This window comes from Mustela nigripes, chromosome 12, assembly GCF_022355385.1.
Source record: "Mustela nigripes isolate SB6536 chromosome 12, MUSNIG.SB6536, whole genome shotgun sequence".
NCBI classification, from domain to species: domain Eukaryota; kingdom Metazoa; phylum Chordata; class Mammalia; order Carnivora; family Mustelidae; genus Mustela; species Mustela nigripes.
Genome location: NC_081568.1, coordinates 114108551 through 114123788, shown reverse-complemented (window position 1 = coordinate 114123788; position 15238 = coordinate 114108551). Strand labels below are relative to the sequence as shown.

General features: G+C 41.1%; 1 long non-coding RNA gene across 2 annotated transcripts; it reads left to right on the top strand.

Moving 5' to 3' along the window:
- The first annotated feature begins 5133 nt into the window (after positions 1-5133).
- Positions 5134-14801, top strand: LOC132027983 (uncharacterized). 2 transcript variants are annotated; one of them, XR_009407288.1, is made up of 5 exons: positions 5134-5349; positions 5788-5906; positions 6788-6906; positions 11435-11625; positions 14425-14801. It is a non-coding gene; the product is annotated as an uncharacterized LOC132027983 (long non-coding RNA). The 2 variants fall into 2 exon arrangements; XR_009407289.1 differs by lacking the exon at positions 14425-14801 and adding an exon at positions 12804-13203.
- Positions 14802-15238: the final 437 nt, after the last annotated feature.

The window sequence follows — 15238 nt, the reverse complement described above, 5'->3', positions numbered from 1 at the left end:
CATCACCAGCAAGACAAGATGTTAAGTCTATCAGGTTTACTTCTTAGAAACTAACTAGCAAATTTCTGGAACTGGAAAAGAAACAAACTCCTCTTGGCCCAGACAAATTAGAGCATGACCACCAGGGCATTAGAATGTTAGGGCCCCTGCCCTGGGAGAGGTGCGAGCTTCAGTAACGTAACATACAGTGCGTGTACAGGCAGGTCGTCTAAGGGCACACATGCAAACCTCTGCTTGCCTTTTACACACAATGACAAAACTCTCTCTCTGAATATTTTCCACAAACCCCAAATAAAAGGAACCCCTTTATCCCTGCTCAGGGAATCGTGGCTGTAGAAATTACTCCCCATAATCTCCTTATTTGCCGCAAAGAAAGTTGCCTTTATGTAACAACTCCATCTAGTGTAGTCCGTATCTGAAGCTAAAAAGCGAGCACACATTAGTTTCGTCACAGTATCGGGAAGAGCCTTGTATGAGATCTTTCTGTTTTAATCAGGACTTGACTCTGAATCAAGCTATGAGCCTTGGAACAGATTCCCAGTAACTTGTACCCATCTTCCCAAATGCAGGTTTTAAGTAACTGGGTGAAAAAAAGCAAGACATTTTTATCTGTTTTCCCCCCTCTCCCTCTCTCTCATGAATCCTGAGTAGGGGAACAGTAACAGGTATAGAGCATTCTCCCAAAAAAAATGTGATGAATGAATAAGGTAAGAAATTCTGTTCTAAAGTAAAGACGGAAGCCAACACACCAGCTTCATTACCTAGTGAGGCAGTTGGTAGCTGCTGCTTTGGGTTCACCAAGTGGACTTGCTAACGTTGAACCCCAGCAGCAGGCAGAAAGCAGCTGATCAGTGCATCCATCAGCAGGGCCAAGACAGCCTGAGAAAAGACTGACATGATGACAGAGCAGGAGAGCGCGCCTGCTTTCTGCCGGCTGTCACTCCCCGGGGGGTGAAGCGCCACACATGGTTTCCTGTCCCACACTTGTCAATCCGTCTTCCCAGGAGCAGAGTATATAGAGACAGAGAGAAGCTTGGGTCCTATTTAGGAATTACTCCCCCCATTCGGAAACTAAGAGGAGAAAAAATGTATCCCACTAATGAAGGAGACAGGCATACATTCCAGGGTCTGGAGTGGGTAGGACATTGTCTGATTTACATTTTTAAAGGATTCCTTTGATTTGCCCTCCAGATTCGCTCTTTGCCCTCCTCAGGCTCAGTGCTCCGAGGTGGACAGGACTGGCGGAAAGGAGGGCATCAAAGAGCTCACGTGGTCTTATGGGGCGGGAGTCTTCTAGGGTTATGGGAGTGGAGTGAAAGGAAGAGAAGGAGAGTTTAAAACTAGACCAGTAAGGAGTTGGTTGTGAGAATTCGAGTAGATGGTGGTACACTGCACCCCGGAGCCGACAGCAGAGATAGTGAGACATGGCTGGAGTCAGGATTTCATGCAAAGATGGAGCCGATAGGACTGGCTGATGCAGTGGCTATGGGCTCTAAGAGGAAAGAAGTGTCAGAAAAGACTCCTCATTTTGCAACTATGAAGTAGAATGGTGCTGTTTAGACGCCAGACAGAGAACTGGCTGCGGTGTTTTCAGAGGTGGGAGGATATGCTCCAAGAATCTGCAAGATTACATTAGCAAGTTTTTTCCTCTTAGTATTTTCCTCTCAGAACTGTGATTACTAGAGCCTGTCCTGTGGCCTTCTGTGGCTTCTCCAGTGATCTCTAGCCTGTTGCAGATTTTTCTGCCAGAGGGAATGAATTTTTACCCTCTTCAATGAAAAAACCAAACCTGTACATATACGATGAAGCCTTTTTAAGAAAAAGAGGGAAAGGAAGTATTTTAAGCCAAACTGCCAATGGTTGTTGCAATTGCAAAACTCTTGATAACTGCTGACCCACGGAATAGAACCCGGAGTTTCTGAGCACTGTATCTTCCCAGTGGACCCTCTGGCCATACAAACTTCTGACTATTAGTGTCTTCATATGCTGAGCAAATATGTATAGTACACTCAGCAATACCTTAGGAATATACAGATGCACATGCATGCTTATGTGTTTGTGTGTGATGAAACCAAAACCAAAAAGATAGGAGCCAGACTGCTTGAACTATAGGTCACTTTTTATTTTCTCTTTGTATTTGTCCACATTCAGAGTTTTCTAAAACAATCGGTATCAGTTTAAGAAATGTTTTCATTTTGATATTAAATCTTTATATCGGGCCTTACCTGACCATCTGTCTAAAATAGTGATACATTTACCCCACCCTACTCTCACACAAATGCATACACACACTGCTTTATTCTTCTTCACAGCATATATCCTAGCCTGAAACGATATTATCTGCTTGTTCATTCAACAATAAAATTTAAGCTGAGAAGGTCTCTGCCTACCTCATCACTCTTTCAGTACCCAGAGCAGCACGTGGCACTTAGGATAGTGATCAGTAAACATTAATTCACAGACAGACAGACACACACATGTTTATTTTAAAGGTATTTTGCAGGCGCCTGGGTGGCTCAGTGGGTTAAGCCGCTGCCTTCGGCTCAGGTCATGATCTCAGGGTCCTGGGATCGAGGCCCGCATCGGGCTCTCTGCTCAGCAGGGAGCCTGCTTCCTCCTCTCTCTCTGCCTGCCTCTCTGCCTGCTTGTGATCTCTCTCTGTCAAATAAATAAAATCTTTAAAAAAAAAAAAAAAATTAAAAAAAAAATTTTAAAGGTATTTTGCAGCAGAGATTGTCATAGTGATTCTAAAAAATCTACACTCCTATAGGAGTATAAATTGATACAAATTTTCTAAGGTAAATTTTACCACATACTAAAAAAAAAAAAGAAATCTAAGAAAAATCATGACCTCAATTCAGAGACACTACTTGTAGGGCTTAACAACAGATTCAGACAAACATTTATTTACAGAAGTGTATCTGGAGCATTTGTGTAATAATGAGAAGTGTAAGGAAGCTTAGTTAAATATATTATGAAAAAGCCATAAAAAAATTCATTATAGCAATTAAATTGCCGTAGAAAGAGGTACACTATTATTAAATTTTATTTTATTTTTTTATTTGTTTTACAGACAGATCACAAGTAGGCAGAGAGGCAGGCAGAGAGAGAGAGAGGAGGAAGCAGGCTCCTCTCTGAGCAGAGAGCCCGATGCAGGGCTCGATCCCAGGGCCCTGGAATCATGACCTGAGACAAAAGCAGAGGCCTCAACCACTGAGCCACCCAGGCACCCCACTATTATTAAATTTTAAAAAATAGGTAACAAAGTAACATGTTCAGCAGAATTCCTCAGACATGGAAAAACTCGAAAATATTAATTGTGGTCATTTTTGTGTTGGGAGACTATAGAAGTTGCAGTTTCTTCTCTGTGCTTACCTACACATTTTTAAACATCTATAATAAACTCATGAAATAAAGTGTTGTTTTTATTTCATTTTTCAATAGTGTTAAAAATCATAAGCAATCCAAAATGGATTTCCTAAGGACTCATAACTATAGCATAGCTCAAAGTGGAAAAAGTAAAATTTGGAAGTCAATTAGAATCACAAATTTTTCTGAAAATTTTGTTACCCATTTATCTCAAGTGGAACGACATTTCTCTGGACTCAAAAGGGGACTTGTAGAGTTACCACCGTCTGACAACAGAAATTATTATTGTGAATAATAATTAGGGTAACAATAAAAACCCTGGAGGGTAAATACAGAAACCACAATTCCCCATTATTCTTGAATACAATCTACAGAGAGGATGGAAACAGGTGGTGTGGTCCTCTCTCAAATTCAAATTGAATGAACAGTAGTAAGCACCACTACCTGTCCTGGACCCTCTGGACCCATTGAGCCAAGCTCTGAGGAAACAGAATGTGTGAGCACATTACTCACCAGGAACTCTATATACTGATGCAGCGGAGAGAATCCTCATTGGACAAGCTGTCTGGAGTGCGGGCAGAAGGTGGCCTCAGAGGCGTTGAGTGGCGTTATGGACAGTATGGGTTACTTCCTTCATCTGAGCCGTGGGTTGCAAAAATGGGATCTGAAGGTTGGTATCAGTCCCGCAGACATGTAAGCACTTAAAAGAGCGGAAGAATAAAGTTTAAAATCTTATTTTGTTCTTTTCAGGCAGAACACTTTGCAGCTGGTCCAATTCACAGATTTTCATTCATGGCCTCCTTCAATTTTTGATTCTTGTATGTGAGCTATTCTCAGATTCCCTACTTGTAAGGTGATCAGCATTTGTCAAAGAAAAAATCCAGAGAACACTGTTAGTTCATGACCAACATGCCATTAAATTTTAATAATGGTAACTTCCCGCAGTTCTCAGGAAATAGCCACTAGATGGGATTTCCTCTGAGGGCTCTTTCTTAAAGCTTAGCCTTAAACCTGCTGCCGTTTATCTGCTGGGGATGAAAACAAAGAAACAAGAAGTAGCCAGTCAGTGTTAAGGAAAACAAGAAACAAAGCATAGTTAAGGTCTATGGGGCCAGGAGAGCAGGTATAGATCAGTTTCTGCAGGACTTCAGCAGCCAGGATATCAAAATTTGACTTTATTCTGACATTAATCAGACGTCCTTGATGGAGAGATAGAATAAAATTGTACAAGCAGCCTCTACATTTCAAAAACAGAATCCATTGATGAGAGTCCATTTTAAAGAGACGTCTCCAGGCTTGGGGCATGAGATCATGCCTGTCAAATAATTTGTCAGTCTCCAGATTAGTAATGGGTGACTTGGCACCCTGGCTGATGAGCTGGCAAGAGAGAAGCTATCGTGTGTCATATCAGAGACCGCCACAGACACCCAGGGCAATGTGATTTGTCACTTGAAGGAGGAGACAGCCTGAGAGCGCCCCATCCTCCGGCTGCTGAGTCACCCCGCTCCGGTAGTTATTTAAACAGAAGCCTCCAGCATACACGGGATCAACACTCCACTGAGACAATGGCCAGACCTCCAGAAGTCATGTCTAGCTCGGACTGCCCACAAGTGCAGTTTTCAAAAATGCTTGGGGCCTCTTTTCCCCATATTCTCACACTGGGGTTCAGACATCTGGCTCTTTTCCTCAAAACTGGCCTATCCAGCCAGTCGTCCTTTGAGACTTCCGGCCGCAGAGGCCATCAACTCCTACTGGAAGTTTTCCTGTGGTCCTTCCGATCAGACTTTCTTATATTTCTTTGAAGTCAACAAATATTGGTTGAGCATCTGTTATGGGTTAGGGATGGAGCTACAGGTAAGGGCTGGTTCAAAAACGAGACACACTGCTTGTCTTTTAGGAGCTCACAGTCCAGGGAAAGGGACAGTCAGGAAACCAGGAAACCAGGCAACCACCATATATATACAAAGGGATGGCTCTAAGGTGAGTACAAAATGATCTTTTGACCTTAATTCTTGGGGGGGGGGGGTGGACCACTCCTCTTCTCTAAAAGCCATCACCCTCTCCATATGGCTGTGTGGGAGGAATTGAAGAGATATGAAAGGATGGCTGTTCTAGATGGGCGTTTCAAATCCAACAGTGTATTCGCATATCCACCTGTCTGCCAGCCTTTGCCCTGTTTGACCTGGGCCTGGAGGCAGCTTTGCCTGACCATGAGTGCCGCCCACAGTTCTTTTCCCTGCCCATCCTCTAGGTGCTCTCTTCCGTGTGTCAGATGAGGACTCCCTTCACATTTGGCTGTCATCTATCAGCCACAACCGTCCTGTCCCAAAGAGCTGGCTTTGGCTTTAAAGCCTGCTTCCTGGCTGGGCTTCTCCACCACTCCATTAAGGATACCATTTGATATCACATGTGCTACAGGTGCTGTTGATGAAAGTGCTAAAGGAGCTGGATGGGACTGACGTCTTTGGGAAGGGTAAAACTCAGCGTGCGCATGCAGCTGTCCTGTCCAAGTGCTGTTCTTACCTCCCAATGGAAAGGTATTGTAAATAAAGAGAAAGGGCACTAGCTTATTTTAAATACCAAATATGAGCTAGGAGCTGTTCTCGGCACCATGTAAAAGCTTTATTTAGTTCTCACAGTAATATTGTTCTTATGCTAGAGTCCCATTTTATGGACTAAGGAAATGACGGCTCAGAGAGGTTAAGAGACTTCCCTAAGGTCACAGAGCTGTGCAATTTTTTGTTGAGCCTGAATCTGAACACAGGTCTATGTGATTTTGAATCTTGTGTTCTTCAAACAACTGGAATAGTTCACAGAAGCAGCTGCAGAATACTAACATGGCAATATCATTTCTTTTTAAGATTTTATTTTGTTTATTTTAGAGAGATAATGAGCGTGCATGCGCACATGAACTGAGTAGAGGGAGAGAGAGAATTCCAAATATACTCTGAGCAGAGGGAGGAGTGTGGAGCCCAATGCAGGGCTTGATCTCACAACCCTGAGATCATGACCTGAGCTGAAACCAAATGGGTTGCTTAACCAACTGCGCCACCCAGGTGCTCCCATGGCAGTTAGATTTTTATTCCAGTCTGATTATCAATCTTCCAAGAGTGATATAAACAGGACATATAGCAGGAGTTTCTGAATCTTTGTTTTGAGACATGAAGCCAATCAGAAGGAACTGGGGTAGGAGGAAGCAACATAGATACAATAATACCAAGCTTATCTGATGAAAGTATGGATAAGAATGTTTACATTCCCATAACTATAAATATTGAAAAATAAAAGACACACTGAGAAAATATGTCTGTTTTTATGACTTGTTGATATCCAGGGGGTTTTTCCTTAAGCCTCAAAACAATTTACAGCATTGCCAGCAGCATTCAGTACATTCAGAACAGGATCATTTCACCCACAGCTGAACAAGGGCCATGCTTGGGACAACACCAGCAGAGCCTTCCAGCAGACAGGCCAGGGAGGAAGCCAGGGTCAGCGAGTGAAGAGGAGAGCAGCACCATTTAAAGCAACACGGTTTATGTAAGTGTGATCTAATTGCTTCCACTGGAAATGGGTCAGATTCGAGTTGAGAGAACCAGGGGCCTTGATGACCCCAGTGAAACCAGATTATGGCTTTTCTTTCAATCTCCTTGGAGAATATGGCCCTCTGGTCAAAGAATGATGCTTGGATTCATTTCCATCTGCTGTGTTTCCCAGTCTCTTCTTGCCTCCTTGCAGTTGATTTGCATTTTTTTTTCTTTTCTGATGAAACACGTTAAACTAAACAGGATATGTCATATGACAGACTGTGATAAATTTACTATTGGGAATAGGGAAAAAAGTATGGGATAAAGAAATAGGTCCTTTTTGTCTCTCACGGCCATGATTCAGTTCTGACTCAAAAGGAAGTGTGCCACCTACTGAATCATGGAAACCACTTCCTGTAGCTGTTTGGTTTATTCTGGAGGGGCATTAGGCCAAGTACTGCCCTGCCCTGACCCTGACGGGCTCTTCAGAGCCAAAGCGTTCACGACTTGAGGTGGTTTGGCCTCGGACTCTGAGACCATTACATATTAAATTACAAGTGTTTCGTTTCCTAGCAGAGAGTCTTTAGCAACATGAAAACGAACATGTGGTATTTGCAAACTGAGTGTCTCATTACTCAAGCTGCATATCCTTACTTTTTCGTAAGGTATGTATTCCAGATGACCACTCTCAGGATCCAAGTTCACACTGCTTCTGGTTTTCTTGAGGGCAGTTTAGGCAGTCTGTAGGGTGCCATTAACCAGATGACGTTTCAAGTGTACCCTTTCATTAGTGAGGCAATACTAGACTTGTATTCATTCATGCCATGTATTTTTTGAGCATGTGCTTACTGCCATGTCCTGGTCAATGTAGAGGATACATGGCAAACTAGACATACAGCTCCTGACCTCATGCTGCTTATGATCTGCACAGGATGGAAATTCAGTTCTCCTCTCCAGGGGCAAAGACTGTGCTTTCTACACAATTAAAAGGAACATCAGCTAAAGGAAAACTTGTTTCCTCTTTGCCCACAGGACATTTCTGACACCAGATGTGTGGGTTTCTCCACACCAAGGAATTCTCCAATTCTCAGCAGTTACTAGCTATCCTACAATTTAACTCAATTCTGATAGTCATTGGCCAGAATTAGTCCCTGATAACCACAGTTTAAGGGATCAGTCCCACAATACTCCACTTCAGACCTCGATAGTTAGGACCCAGGTTGTCACCTGCACTTCTGATCAACTAAATATAAACTGAACTCTTCTACCATTTCCTCCTTGGGTTTGAAAATTAGCCAGAAGAGCTCAAACAATTCAGAAAATTACTCCATTGACATTACCAGTTTATAATAAAGGCTAGAACTCAGCCAGATGGAAGAGATACATAAAGAAAGCTATGGGTAGACGGGGGTGTGCTGCTCCCATCCCCTCCCTGGATACGCCACCCTCCCAGCACCTGGATGTGTTCATGGATGTGGACCCTCTTGGAACTCCATAACTTAAGGTTTTTAATGGAGATTCCACTGTGTAGACATGATTGACTAAATCCTTGACCACTGGTGATTAAGTCATTGTCCAGTCTCTCTCCTCCCTGGAGGTAAGTTCCAACCCTTAAATCACCTGATTGGAGCCTGTGGCAACCAGCCTCCTCCTTCCAAGAGTCATCTCATTACCATAAACTCAAGTATGGTTGAAAGGGGCTTATTATGAATAACAAAAGATGCTCCTGTCACCAGTATTACTCAAGGAATTCCAATGTTTTTAGTTTTAGGGGCTCTGTGCCAGGAACCAGGGAAGAAGACCAAAATATGTATTTCTCATTAGACCACAATCATGCTGCCCCAGTGTCTAGCACTTGGCCTGGCATAAAGGAGCCCCTCAACATTTGTTTGAGTATCAGATATGTGAAAGTAAGAACAAAAAACAGAAAGACAGAAAGAAGGGAGGAAAGATGGAAGGAGACAGGAAAGGGAGGGAATTAAAGAAGTCACCTCACAATTATTTCTTATTGTATTTTCAAGGGAAGATGAAAATAGCCAGCTATTTGTTTTCTTTCTATTTGTTTCTGTCAATTCCAAATGGACTAAAGGTTTGTGGCCCTCAGTGCATCAGGAAGTCAGTAGTGCTTCAGGATACATGCTGGCTCTTCATCAGGGAAGTTCTAGGACCAAGGAGGCCTATTCTGATAGCAGGGCAACATCAGAAGTCCTGAGAACCCTCTCTGAGAGTAAAAGGCTCTTTGTTGTCCACCAAAGAATAGACCAGAATCCTGTATGATAGACTGTTTTATTTCCCTGGAGTCCATACCCAAAAGGTGTGTCAAAAAATGACTACAAATCTGACTAACACTGAGCAAGTAATTTACCCAACTCATAGAAGAGTCGTGAGAAATCAATGAAACAAGGGGCAACTGGGTGGTGCATCTGACTTTTGATCATGGCTCAGGTGTCGATCTCAGGGTCCTAAGTTCCATCCCCACCTTGGACGCCATGCTGAACATGGAACCTACTTAAAAGAAAAAAAAAAAATTCAATGAGACAATGTCTAGAATGGTCCTTGGCACACAGGAGGCTCCTTATAAATAGAAGCTATCACTACTACAACTTCTCTTAATCTCATTACTGTTACTACTTCAACTACTATTACTTGGGTGATATCCCAGAAGGCCAGCAGTGTTTCCAGGGTCTGACCAGAGCCTTTATGTTTAAGGCCAAAAGTGTTTCCAGGGTCTGACCAGTGGCTTTATGTTTAATGATGGAATTCTATGGTTTGGTGTCACAGCCTTTCCAAATCCATGCTCTCCTTGTACATTGTAAAAATTTTAAATTGACCTCCAGTTGAAATTCCCTGTCAAGAAGAGATTGTTCAGGTTACATTCTTATGTCTAATTTATGAGACTAATATTTCTTCCCCAAATGTAAAATTATATAATGTTGAATGTTTTAACAAATGGTATGTAACCCAAATATAACTAGCATTATAAGATAGAGGCATATTACAAATTTTAGTTTATTGAGCAGAAATTGCATCAAATTGGCCAGGGCCAGACCAGAAGTGGTCAGGAGGACTCTACGGACAAGAGCTAAGAGAAAAACTTCTAGAAAAGAAGTGGAAAAGCAAGAGAACTATTTGATTGTCTACAGTTTAAGGGTTTGCCTTGTTTGGGGAAAGCCTGACTGTGATTGGTTGTTCTTTGTTTCAATTTCTTAACCTTGAGGCATTAGAGGCTTAGGTTTTGTTTTGCTAATGCAGGCTGCTAACAAAATTTTAAACCCTCGGGGCACCTGGGTGGCTCAGTGGGTTAAAGCCTCTGCCTTCAGCTTGGGTCATGATCCCTGGGTCCTGGGATTGAGCCCCACATCGGGCTCTCTGCTCAGCTGGGAGGCTGCTTCCTCCTCTCTCTCTGCCTGCCTCTCTGCCTACTTGTGATCTCTATCTGTCAAATAAATAAAATCTTTTAAAAAAAAATTTAAACCCTCAACTCCATGTACAGTTTTATTATCATTTTTGGTCTGTTCATTGATATATCTCAAGTGGTTATAATAGTACCTGGCAAAAATATTAATTGAATAAATAAATTAGCTTAAGAGTTAACATTTCAAATAAAACAAAATGCCATCAGATGATCCTTTCTGCTTTTTCCTCTTAAATAGTCTATGTGAGACCAACAGTCACACATGCATCCATATGAAAGAATACTATTTTCTGTCATTAATTTTATTATGTCACTTAAGGTCAAATGTCACAAAAAATTATACTGAACTCTTGACCAATCTATCTATTTTTTCCATTGAAATATTGGCCCAACTAAGAAATAACATCAAGGAAAAATTATTTGTTGGCAGAAAAATATCCTCTCTAAATTCTTGTGTGTTTTGTTTTGATTTTTCCTTAGTGACTAGAGGTCAGTTTCAATCCACTGAAGCACAGATTCCAAATTTTCAATCTGGTTTTCTTGAGTACTGACAAAGTGCCAACAATGAGGCAATGACACGAAATCACACACACACACACACACACACACACACACATACCACACATAAGTCTGGGGCATGTTCTGGTGACTTGCAAGCTTCTTCCCCTCTAAAATGTACCCTCAAGTTCATACTTTTTTGAAATGGATCTACTCCATCTCCCCCAAGCAAATTCTTACAATTTTTTTTTCGGGGGGGGAATCTAATACACTTGCAGGGTATTCCAGATCCTAGAATTATGATATAATAGAATCATCTATTGACCAAAGGTTATGTGTCCTCTACTATCCTTTCTTGCTTCCTTTTAAAACTTGAATTTTCGGCGCGCCTGAGTGGCTCAGTCCATTAAGCATCGCCCTTTGGCTCAGGTCATGATTCCAGGGCCCTGGGATGGAGTTGTACACGGGGCTCCCTGCTCTGCGGGGAGCCTGCTTTTCCCTCTCCCTCTGCTGCTCTCTCTCTCTCTCTCAAATAAATATTTTTTTAAATGTGAATTTTAATATGCTTGGGGTGGGTCAATGACTATAAATGTAATTATTAAATAACCGTAATTTTATTTTGGCCTAGTAATAACGGAAACTACATGATATTTGGCAGCCCCAAAGGAATCACATGTCTGATGCAGTGGAAGGACAGTGCCCTAAAAGAAAGGGTGGCATGCTGGACAGCCAAAAGAACAAACATCCACTACACGTAATGTGAGCACCAGATTTGGATGCAATCCATCTCTGTACAAGACTGGCGGCAATTCACACCGAGTAGGTTTTTTTTCAGCTATGATTAGAGACAGCAATACCTATCATCCCTTCATTTTGTCAATCTCTTTACTAAAATTAACCTGTTGTTCTGTGATTCTATAAATCTCAGAATAATCTTGTCCTGTTACAGCCAAGTTCTCTATCATGGTCAAAAATACTCACCTGGTTATTTTGGCTTCTCTAATCCTGCTAGTGAAAACACCTCCAAGGAAGCTTTTGGTCAGGAGCTGACAAGGGCATTTAAGGCCACTTGGGCTTTTGATAAAGAAGAATTTGAAAGACCAATAATATGTAATATCAATATGTATGTATTTTTTTTACTTGGACCTAGTCACTTCCCTGATAAGGATATTTAATTCATACCTGTTACATCCTAATTAATGCCAAGGCCTTTTTATGCATTATGTCATTTAATTCTTACAGGAATCCTTTGAGATAGGTTATCAGCTAGGGTGTTTGACTCTAAGTTATAGGGGAAAAATATATCCAACTGACTAAAACAATACAGGCACTTGCTGGCTCACATAACTGGTAGTCTAGACAGAGAACAGCTTCTGAACTGGTTGACAAATCTAGTGGCTTCATACTGTCACCAGGTTCCTATGTCCTATAGCTGCCCTTACAACCAGTGCTGGTTTCCTAATACCAATTTTCCGCTGTAGCATGGCCGTTAGCAGAAAACATGCTTCTTCTTACTGAGATCTAGCAAAGGTGAAAGAGTACTCCACCAACAATGAAAAAAATGAAGAAAAAAACTGTCTTCTCCTTATGATTCACCTTTAGTCTGATGCTTATCTCTTAAACAGTAGCTATTGGGGGTAGAGCTGGGGGTGGAGGGGAGTACTATGGTATGATTAACTCATCTTGTGATCCAGAGAATTAAGATTATCTTGATTGATTTAGATGAGTTATAATTTACTCCTGGTGCTGGGGCAATTCTCTGCACCACAATGCCTACTACATAGTGAAAAAAGAACAGACTGAATATGGGAGAGTTAATAATGTGAACTACAGGAAAATATTGCTAATTCCCAATTTACAGATGAGAAAACTGACACACACAGAAGGAAGGGTAAATTAACTTGCTCAAGAAGATAACTGAACCTGAGTGGTTTATCTCCATTCTAATAGCAATTATCTCTTGCATGCATTTCTTTTCTTTCTTTTTTTTTTTAAAGTCATCTCTACAGCCAAGGTGAGGCTTGAATTCACAGCCCTGAGATGAAGAGTAGCTTGCTTCATGGTCAGGTACCCTTTCTGCAGGCATTTCTTCTGATGCATACAAGGAATTCCAAGATAAGGAGAAGGGTGTGTAAAGGAAAGACCATCAAAGACCTGGTTAAAAAGGCATCAAGAGATGAGGCTCCAGTCTTTTCTCGCTCACTGACCGTGTGACTTCTGTGAAAATGAGAATTAAAAAACCTACATACTGGAGTAGCGGCAAATACTCAAATAGGAACCCAGCAGAAGAGTGGCATCATTTGGGAACTTGCTTGAAATGGAAATTCTCCATCCCACCCCAGACTCACTTAATCAGAAGCGGGGCTGGCGGGAACAGCAATAAATACTTTAATAAGCACTCCAACTATTTCTGATGCTTGCTAAAATCTGAGAACCACTGGGCTCGAACATCCCCTGGTGCACAAACTTTTATTTGTTCTTAAGTCTTGAAGATAATGAGCATGTTGTCTTGTATCTCCAAGAGCTCACAAAGCAGGGAAACAAAAAGTCCCACATTAAATTCTTTAATACAGGACCATACTGAGTGATAAGTGATCGAATACAAGCTGAATGTGCTTTGAAAGCTTATAAGGGGTTGAATTTATTTCTAACAAGGTGAATATCAGAAGGCTTTATAGATAAAAAATGTTAAAAGGGTAAAATAGGTATAAACTGTAAAGTAACGCAGGTAATTAAACTTCTAGGGATTACTGCAAAGCTGTATCTACAAAGTTAACTTAAAATATACTCCTGGGTGGCTCAGTTGATTAAGCATCTGACTCTTAATCTCAGCTCAGGCCTTGCTCTCAGGATCATGAGTTCAAGCCTTGAGTTAAAAAATAATAGTTAGGGGCACCTGGGTGGCTCAGTGGGTTAAAGCCTCTGCCTTCTGCTCAGGTCATGATCTCAGGGTCCTGGGATCAAGCCCCGCATTGGGCTCTCTCTCTGCCTGTTCCTCTGCCTACTTGTAATCTCTGTCAAATAAATAAAATCTTTAAAAAATAATAATTATATATATATATATATATATATATATATATATGTATTAAACTGATTAGATACCTCATATTACATATAAATAAAAACCCATCAGAAGTCAGAAGAGGAGGATTTTAGTCCTTATGTTACATTTACCAGCTGTCGCTCAATGTTCTCATTCATTAAAAAAAAGATTGGTCTGGAACCCTGGTTCTTAATCAAGGGAAAAGAAGGTGGGCCCAAGGCATATGTAGACTCAAAGCTTCCACAGGGGAGTGTGGGCACAGCCTGGTTAAAAAGCACTAATTATCTCTAATCTCTGACTGTAGATTATCAAATGTAAAGTTAAAGCATTAAGGAAGCATGTAAACATTATTTTAAATCCGTAAACCAATCTCTGCTTTTGTTTTCTCTTTCTCTTTTTTCTTTTTCTTTGCTTAACCTCTCTGAAAGTGCTCCAGTACCAGAACACCCAATTAATCAAAGGGAAACATCTGTAATATGTAGCAACTAAAATATCACCTTCCTTGTGTGGATCACAAAGTCCTTGGCAATCACCTCCATACTAGACTAGTGAGTATTGTTGTTCTCATTTTCCAGATGGATAAACAGAGGATAAAGGCCTTGTTCAGTGTCACACACTTCTGTCACCAACTGAGACACAATGGATGTCAGTCTTCTCATTCCTTCAACAATAAAGAGCTTTCAAGCGCTTACAGTCAAAAAGAACTTGGAAAGATTACACTGGCTGAAAGGCATATACATGGAGGACATCCACAAATAGGAGGAAATTAACTTGAAGCTGAGTGTCTAACTTCACTGACTCTCAGTGGCAGAGATAGAAGAAAAGCAAAGTTTTAGCAAGGAAGGGTCTGAAAGAAAATAAATTAAATATAGCTAATTATCAAGTACTGTTTAATTATCAAGTACTGTTTTTAGTAAGACAAGTGAAAAATACTCTTTTTTAGGTGGTAATTCCTATCTCTTAATGGAATCATCCATTCATTCAATAAATACTTATTGATTGCCTTTTATGTGCCAAGTCCTCATTTCTGTAGTGGAAATGTAACAATGAGCAGAGCAGATAATAATAGTAATAACAATAATAGCTAATATGGCAGGGACCAATAATATATTAATAATTGATAACTGGTGAATAAAATGTCAAAACTCAGTGTGCACTAGCATTCTTGTTGGGGGTTCATCCACTAACTATAACACAGCTAATCTACTTTGAAATTCTCCAGCTCTCCGGCTCTCTATCGAAAAAGCTGCTGTTGCTGAACCTGCTCTTATGGATCTATCCACCATGAGCATGGACTGATTCACTGTCCTGGGAAAGGCAACCAGAATTGAGAACATTATGACTTCTTCACTGTGATTTTTAAATTACTAGAACCAGTTCTTCTAACTC